A 7340-nucleotide genomic window follows, 5' to 3' on the forward strand; every position below is an offset into this window, starting at 1 on the left:
TGTTTATCAGCAAGCAATCTCAGCAGTGGCGGATCCAGGGGGCGATCGGGGCGATCGCCCCCGCCCCCGAACAAGAGGAAACTTTTTTTATTTTATATATAAATAAAACCCATCCCAGAGTTTGGAGCTCTTAAAAGTAGCTCTAAGTAGCAGTATTACTACCCACCGCCCCCCCCCCCAGAAGTCCGTCCTGGATCTGCCACTAAATCTCAGACCATATTATAGCTTAGCTCACGAATCTCTGCTGCGGTTGACGAAAAAAAAAAAAAAGAAAAAAAGAAGAATCGCGGCGGAAATTCGTGAGCTAAGCTCTACACAGTTGGGATTTACGAGAAATAGCTCGAAATGGATTCCACATGAAATGTCTGAGAAGAATGAGAAGAGTCTATTGCGACTATCCTTCTCTCCTTGCTATGAATAGAAATGGGCCATTTCTAGACCGTCTTGTAACTGAGAATGAAACATGAATCACCTACGAAAAACTGACTAGAACAAGAGCCTACTGCTAACCAGAACAAGCCGTTTTCTATGCACGAAGACTCCAAGAAAGAGATTGTTGCCAATATGGTGGGACCAATTCATTATGAGTTATGTTATTAAAAGGAAACAGGACAACTAATTGTGAAATACTGCATTCAGTTGCAAATCATAAATTCCAAACACAACGAAAAACAGGAAGGTGTAGAAACAGAATATACGTATATCGTTTCGTTGTATGGTCATGCAAGACCCAATATTTCTTTAACGACTTAGCAGAAAGCAACGGAGCTTGGTTGAAAAGTTTTAAGTCACCCAGAATATTTACCTGATATTGCCCCCAGAGATTGCCCCCTCTTTCTTGTCTCTTCAAAATTCTTAAACGAAAACAAAGAAGAGAAACAGGAATGAAGATGTTTTGAAGCAGTTTCTAAACTCTAAAATGATATGAAATGAAATCTTTGTTTAACATCCCACGTTTATGCCTGCTCGGTTAAAGGTGGCGGATGATTAAGGCAAGTGAATGATGTTGGAAGAATTGGTGGAATGAGAATGTGCAAGGAAAGGGGAATACCCAGAGAAAACCGATGGGCAGGATGTTGCTCACACAAACTTACTTGGCTGGGGATCGAAAAAGCGACCCATGCATCAGAGGTAAGCATTCTACCACTGAGCCACGGTATGGAATCCTTTTAACGTTGGTTTAAAGGGACAAGTTTTGCCAATAGATGTCACTACAGTCTTCGTATCTCTCCCATTTATTTTTTTATCTTTCACAGGGGTGCCCACAAGGGGGGGCTATGACGCAAAGTGCGTCATTGAAATATTGGGGGGGTAAAATCTATATAAATATCTTTGAGGGGGTGTAAAAATTAATCGAAAAGATTTTTTTTTTCATGGAAGAACACCTACGGATAAACAATTGAGGGGGGGTGCGTCATGGACATGAGGGGGGTGGGCACCACTGTCTTTCATGAAAATTCACGATTTCTCTTACAAATTTCAACCTACAGACTTCAATTTTTCGAAAAGGGACTTCATAATCTATCGAAGCCAATAATCCGTGCCGACTTCTTATTTAGAATTTTCTTCATTGTTGAAATGGCTTGATTGTTGAAATGAATATCCAAACTTTTAACAATGTAACTGTTTCAACAATTAAGAAAATTCTACATAAAAAATCGGCACGGATTGTTCCCTTTAATAGGTTATGAAATTCCTTCTCTAAAAATTTGAAGACTCTAGGTTGAAATTCATAAAAGAAATTGTAGATTTTCGTGAAAGTAAAAAAAAAAAAAAATGGATGGGAGAGATACGAAGACTGTAGTGACATCTATTGGCAAAACTTGTCCCTTTACACTAACCTTAAAGTACGTGGAATCCTTTCAATAATGTGCGACAGTCTAGTTTAACAGTAACACTTGATAAATCCTTGTCTAGAGTTCTTCTAGTAAACGTGGAAAGTGTCAGAGTGCGTAATGAAAAGTTATGAGATGATAACAACCTAGAGACAAGAACACTCGCGACAGATGTTTTATGTTGACTGAACAACCAAACCCTTCCATTCACGGTGACTATCTAATCAATTACTATACAATATTTGTTAATTTACCTATTAATTTATAAAGAGGAAACGCATGTGCTTTATACATAGTTGTTTTTTAAAACATAAGACAACGTGACGTGTGACTGCGTAGCTAGTTTATGATTTAGTTTGATCTAAGATGAAAAAAAAAAAAATAAATGAACACATTTTAAGATGGAAAATACAGAAGTTGTAGGTGAAAGCAAACATTTAAAGAAAAAATCCTATTGAAACTCTTATATAAAAAGCAATACAGGTCAATTTTACCTACACCATATCTTTCAGGATTAAAATAGGCAATACTACACTTGCCTGATCATTTAGAAATCTCTGGTTCGATTTTCGGAGCTAGGCATTTTGATAAAAGCAAAAGACACGACATCAATCGTCTTTAACAGATCATAACATCTTTTCTTCTGTTATCCTAGACCAGCATTTCCCAATCTTTTCCACACTGCGGCCCCCTTTAGAGTCTATAATAAGTATGAGGACTCCTTGCAGTATATACGGTTAGTATTTATATTTCTTCCTCATATTAGTAAATATATATATATATATATATATATATATATATATATATATATATATATATACGAGGGCTATCCAGAAAGTAGGTTACGTTTTCGTCTGTGTCCGCTAGGGGCGGGGCTAGCGCGGCCATCTTGGGGTCAGAGCGTTGCGCAGCTCAGTCGGCATCTAGCCGTGCTAGTGAGAGGTTCGTGCTGTGCTCCGTTAAGATACTGTGACGGTTTGAAATGTCTGCGTTAATTGAAAATCCCGCGAGCTGCGAGGTGCGTGCAGTAATAAGGTTTCTGACAGCAAAAAACTGTAAACCGATAGAAATCTATCGGCAGCTGTGTGAAGTGTATGGGGACAACATTATCACTGAAGGTGGAGTGCGACAGTGGGTCATAAGATTTAAAAATGGCCGAACCAATGTTCACGACGAAGATCGAAGTGGGAGACCCAGCAAAGTGACTGCCGAACTTGTCGAAAAAGTCGATGTTAAAGTCCGTGAAAATCGAAAGTTCACAATAACGGAACTTTCTTTGAGTTTTCCACAAATTTCGCGAAGTTTGTTGCACGAAATCATCAGCGAAAAGCTTGGTTACCACAAGTTTTGTGCAAGATGGATTCCAAAAATCTTGACAGAGGACCACAAAAATCAGCGAATGGCTGCAGCGTTGCACTTTTTGGACGCCTACAATAAGGATGGTGACTCTTTACTCGATCGCATCGTTACTGGTGACGAAACATGGGTGAAACACGTGAACTGTGAAACGAAATTGCAATCAATGCAGTGGGGGCACACAGGTTCTCCCCAAAAACCCAAGAAATGCATGCAAACAATGTCGGCAAGGAAGATGATGGCGACTGTTTTTTGGGACAGAAAAGGTGTGATTTTGGTGGACTTCCTGGAAAGAGGCACTACAATAAACGCTCAAAGTTATTGCCAAACTCTGCAAAACCTCAGAAGAGCAATTCAAAACAAGCGCAGAGGAATGTTGAGCTCTAAGATCTTGTTGATTCACGACAACACCCGGCCCCACACGGCAAATGTCACGCGTGAAGTTCTTGAATCTTTTCAGTGGGAGTTGTTTCCTCATCCGCCGTACAGTCCCAACCTGGCACCGAGCGACTTCCACCTATTCCCAGCAATGAAGAAGTGGCTGGCTATGCAGCGTTTTGATGACGACGAACAGCTGCAAGAAGAGGTAACGAAGTGGTTGAAGTCGCAGGCGGCCGAATTTTTCGACGAAGGAATTTCCAAGCTCGTACATCGCTACGATAAATGCCTTAATTTGAATGGTGACTATGTCGAAAAGTAGTATTTGTGTGTGGCTTTCATCTGTATATAATAAAATTTGTTTCCTATACTTTGTTGATTTTTTATTCCAAAACGTAATCTACTTTCTGGATAGCCCTCGTATATATATATATATATATACAGTGGCGGATCCAGGATATGATCAAGGGAGGGGCTAAACCATAATTTGCCGTTTTATCCGGTGTAAAGCAGAATTGAAGCCCATTTTATCCAGTGTAAACCTGAGCGTCAAAGGGGGGGGGGGCTATAGCCCCTTAGCCCCCCTTGTATATATTCCGTAATCGGATGGTCCTGTGTTTCAAACCTGGTGCCGGACATTTTGACTAAAGTGTTGAAAATATATAAATAAATCTAGTACATAAACAAAACTAAACCACAGTAGCCAACCCATCAGGTTAGAAAAAAATATTTTTCTTAAAAAAAATGTATTAACTTCAATAAGGTAACATATATAATAAGATATGACTCACCGAGGTACACAACATCAGTTAATGTGATGGTTGGTGTAGTCTTTCAGCCACTAACCTAGAAATGTCAGGATCAATCGAAGCAACTTTTAATTAAGCGAAGTGCCTTTCTCAGATCTACCACTGTACGTACTGTACCTGTCTCAGATTCGCATGCGGACCGTGCGAAAGGCTGTCCTAGACTATGAGTTGGTATTTACACAAATATAGCCCTGAAAACATGTGAAGCCTGGAAGTGCAAATATAAAAGTTTTTTTTTTTGTTATCCCCAATTTTAACGTAATTTTATATACCTTATGCGATTTGAAACAACAGAGCACATTACGGAGGTTGCTTTTCAACTTTGCTTCAGAATGCGAGAGAGAAAAGCTAGAATTTAAAGATTAGCGTAAACTTTTCAGCACCGAGTCTGTATGCGACGTGGTTCTATGGTTCAAGGTGGAATCCAAATCACCGTAGGAATCAAGGTGGAATCCAGCGTTGATTATTGTCTCATCGGGAATCTAAAACTCAAGACCACCTACACCAAAGATGTACGCGCTAGCTACTAGACCAGCAGGGAGAACAGGAAAGCTAGAAAGGGCAACAGAGATCTATTTCCGAATGAATGAAATAGTTTATTGTATACGTAGATGATATGTTGGGAGTTCAGAGCACAAGGGAATCAACTACCAAAGTTGTGAGGAAATGAGATAACGTTTATAAGGTACGCTTCTTCCACCATTGTTTACATTATAAGAACTATTTACAATATCTAGAAGCCTCAGATAAAGATTTCAAAGATGAAACAAATCCAAAATGACGGAAAAGGTGGCCTTGTTTCCCTTGTGCACTGAATGTGCCATATAGATAATAGTAGATACATAGAATCAAAGGGACCACGAATGTCCTTCTGGTAGCGCCATCCGTCTCGAAGTGGATGCACTTAAAACGAAGTGCATGATAACAAGTTGAAATTATGTCGATGGAAACTTCTCCTCCTCCTCCTCCTCCTCCTCCTCCTTCTTCTTCTTCTTCTTCTTCTTCTTCTTCTTATTATTATTATTATTATTATTATTATTATTATTATTATTATTATTATTATTATTATTATTATTATTATTATTATTATTATTATTATTATTATTATTATTATTATTTCATGAATAATGGATGAATAACAATTTAATTGTCATCTAGCACGATTCTCAACGCAGCTGTTGTAGCATATCCAGACAACATTTAAAGATGATAGAAACTATGTAGATTACGAATATCAAATTAGTAGGTCTCAACTTCACCAGAAGTTCGGGCACATATTTGACATCAACAGCTTGTGCACATTTTATATATCTTAAGCGCCCTCAGTCCCAAGTGGCAGAAAGAGAGGAGGGGCGACCCGCGTGGGTATCCTACTATGACAAATCATAACAGCTATTATTCGTTCGCTGAGTACATATAGAGCCAAGACGCAGCGCTCCTTGCTCTTGCTGTTGAAACAACACCACCTAGATCTCGAATCTAGGTGGTGGTGGTTGAAATAGTACATTGCTGTGAATAGTATAGAGAAAAATAATGGACATGTCTCACATCTTTCATTTTAAGTTATTTTCTAACAGCTCGTTTTTAAAGAAGTTTTCTAATTTTACCTTGTATGGACGTTCTGTCCACCGCCCATCCATCTCTGGGTACATACTCACTATTTATATACAGGGTGTGTCAAAAGCCCCTTGGCATAGGGTAACTTTGTTATTATCAGAACTACAACAAAATGTTAGAGGGGAAACCTTCTCCAAATATGATGTTTTCAATCTAAAGTGAAGCAATATTTTAAATCGGACTAGCCGTTTGGGCTGTACACTCTTTATGCGTCTAATGTTAAATGAAAATGCAACGTTGCTATTTACCTGGACCTCAACGTAAGTGAATGAAGTTACTGTCTTTTACGCTAATGTGTCGATGGCCAGTCCCCATTTCAAACAGTAACTTCATTCACTTATGTTACGGGTCCAGGTAAATGGCAACATTGTATTTTCATTTAACATTGAGCGCATAAAGAGTGTACAGCCCAAACAGCTCGTTCGATTTATAAAATTCCTTCACTTTAGACAGAAAACATCATATTTGGAGACGGTTTCCCCTCTCACATTTTGTTGTAGTTCTAATAATAACAGTTATCCTGTAAGGGGATTTTCGAGACACCCTTTATATTTATATACGCAATCCTGCAGAAACATTCACTAATCACTTTGTTGTGGATATTATTATTATTATTATTATTATTATTATTATTATTATTATTATTATTATTATTATTATTATTATTATTAATTATTATTATTATTATTATTATTATTAATCGTGGTTTATATGTTCGTAATTCATAAAAATACAAACATTTAAAACACTGCTTGTTGAAAGACAAGAATATATTAGTATTCTTCAAAAATTATCATTCCTGACTGAAGAAATCAAGGGAGCAAACGGAAAGCAATATCATTTTTCACGTTCATCTACTGAAATACATAGCAGCAGTGGCTCAGTGGTAGAGCGTTCACCTTTGGTGCATGGGGTCCCTGGTTCGATCCCAGCTCGGGCCAAGTGCATTTTGTGCTGGACAAACACCGTGTGCATGGTTTTACTCGGGGTTCTCCTGTTTCTTCCCACTTTCTTCATTCCACCATTTCCTTTATTTCTCACCATCATTGTCTTCTTTAGTCTAGCCGGTATAAGCGTGGGACGTAAAACTCAAAGATTTTCTAGTGAAATACACAATAAAAATATCTACTGAACTATTGAAGAAAGGATATTTTTTTTTTTTTAAAAAATAATAGCCACCATCAAAGATAACAGTGAAGAGTTATTTTCTACTTTTAAGCGCTTCATTAATTACTTTTTTGCTTTTGTAGAGTTTTTAAATTGAAGTCGGTTAATGTATTTTTGTTTAAAAATATCATCAATAGTATAACAGTAATAGTAATATACCAATGAGAAACGTAAAAAA

This window comes from Thermobia domestica, chromosome 9 (assembly GCF_964235325.1).
Source record: "Thermobia domestica chromosome 9, izTheDome1.hap1.1, whole genome shotgun sequence".
Lineage (NCBI taxonomy): Eukaryota > Metazoa > Arthropoda > Insecta > Zygentoma > Lepismatidae > Thermobia > Thermobia domestica.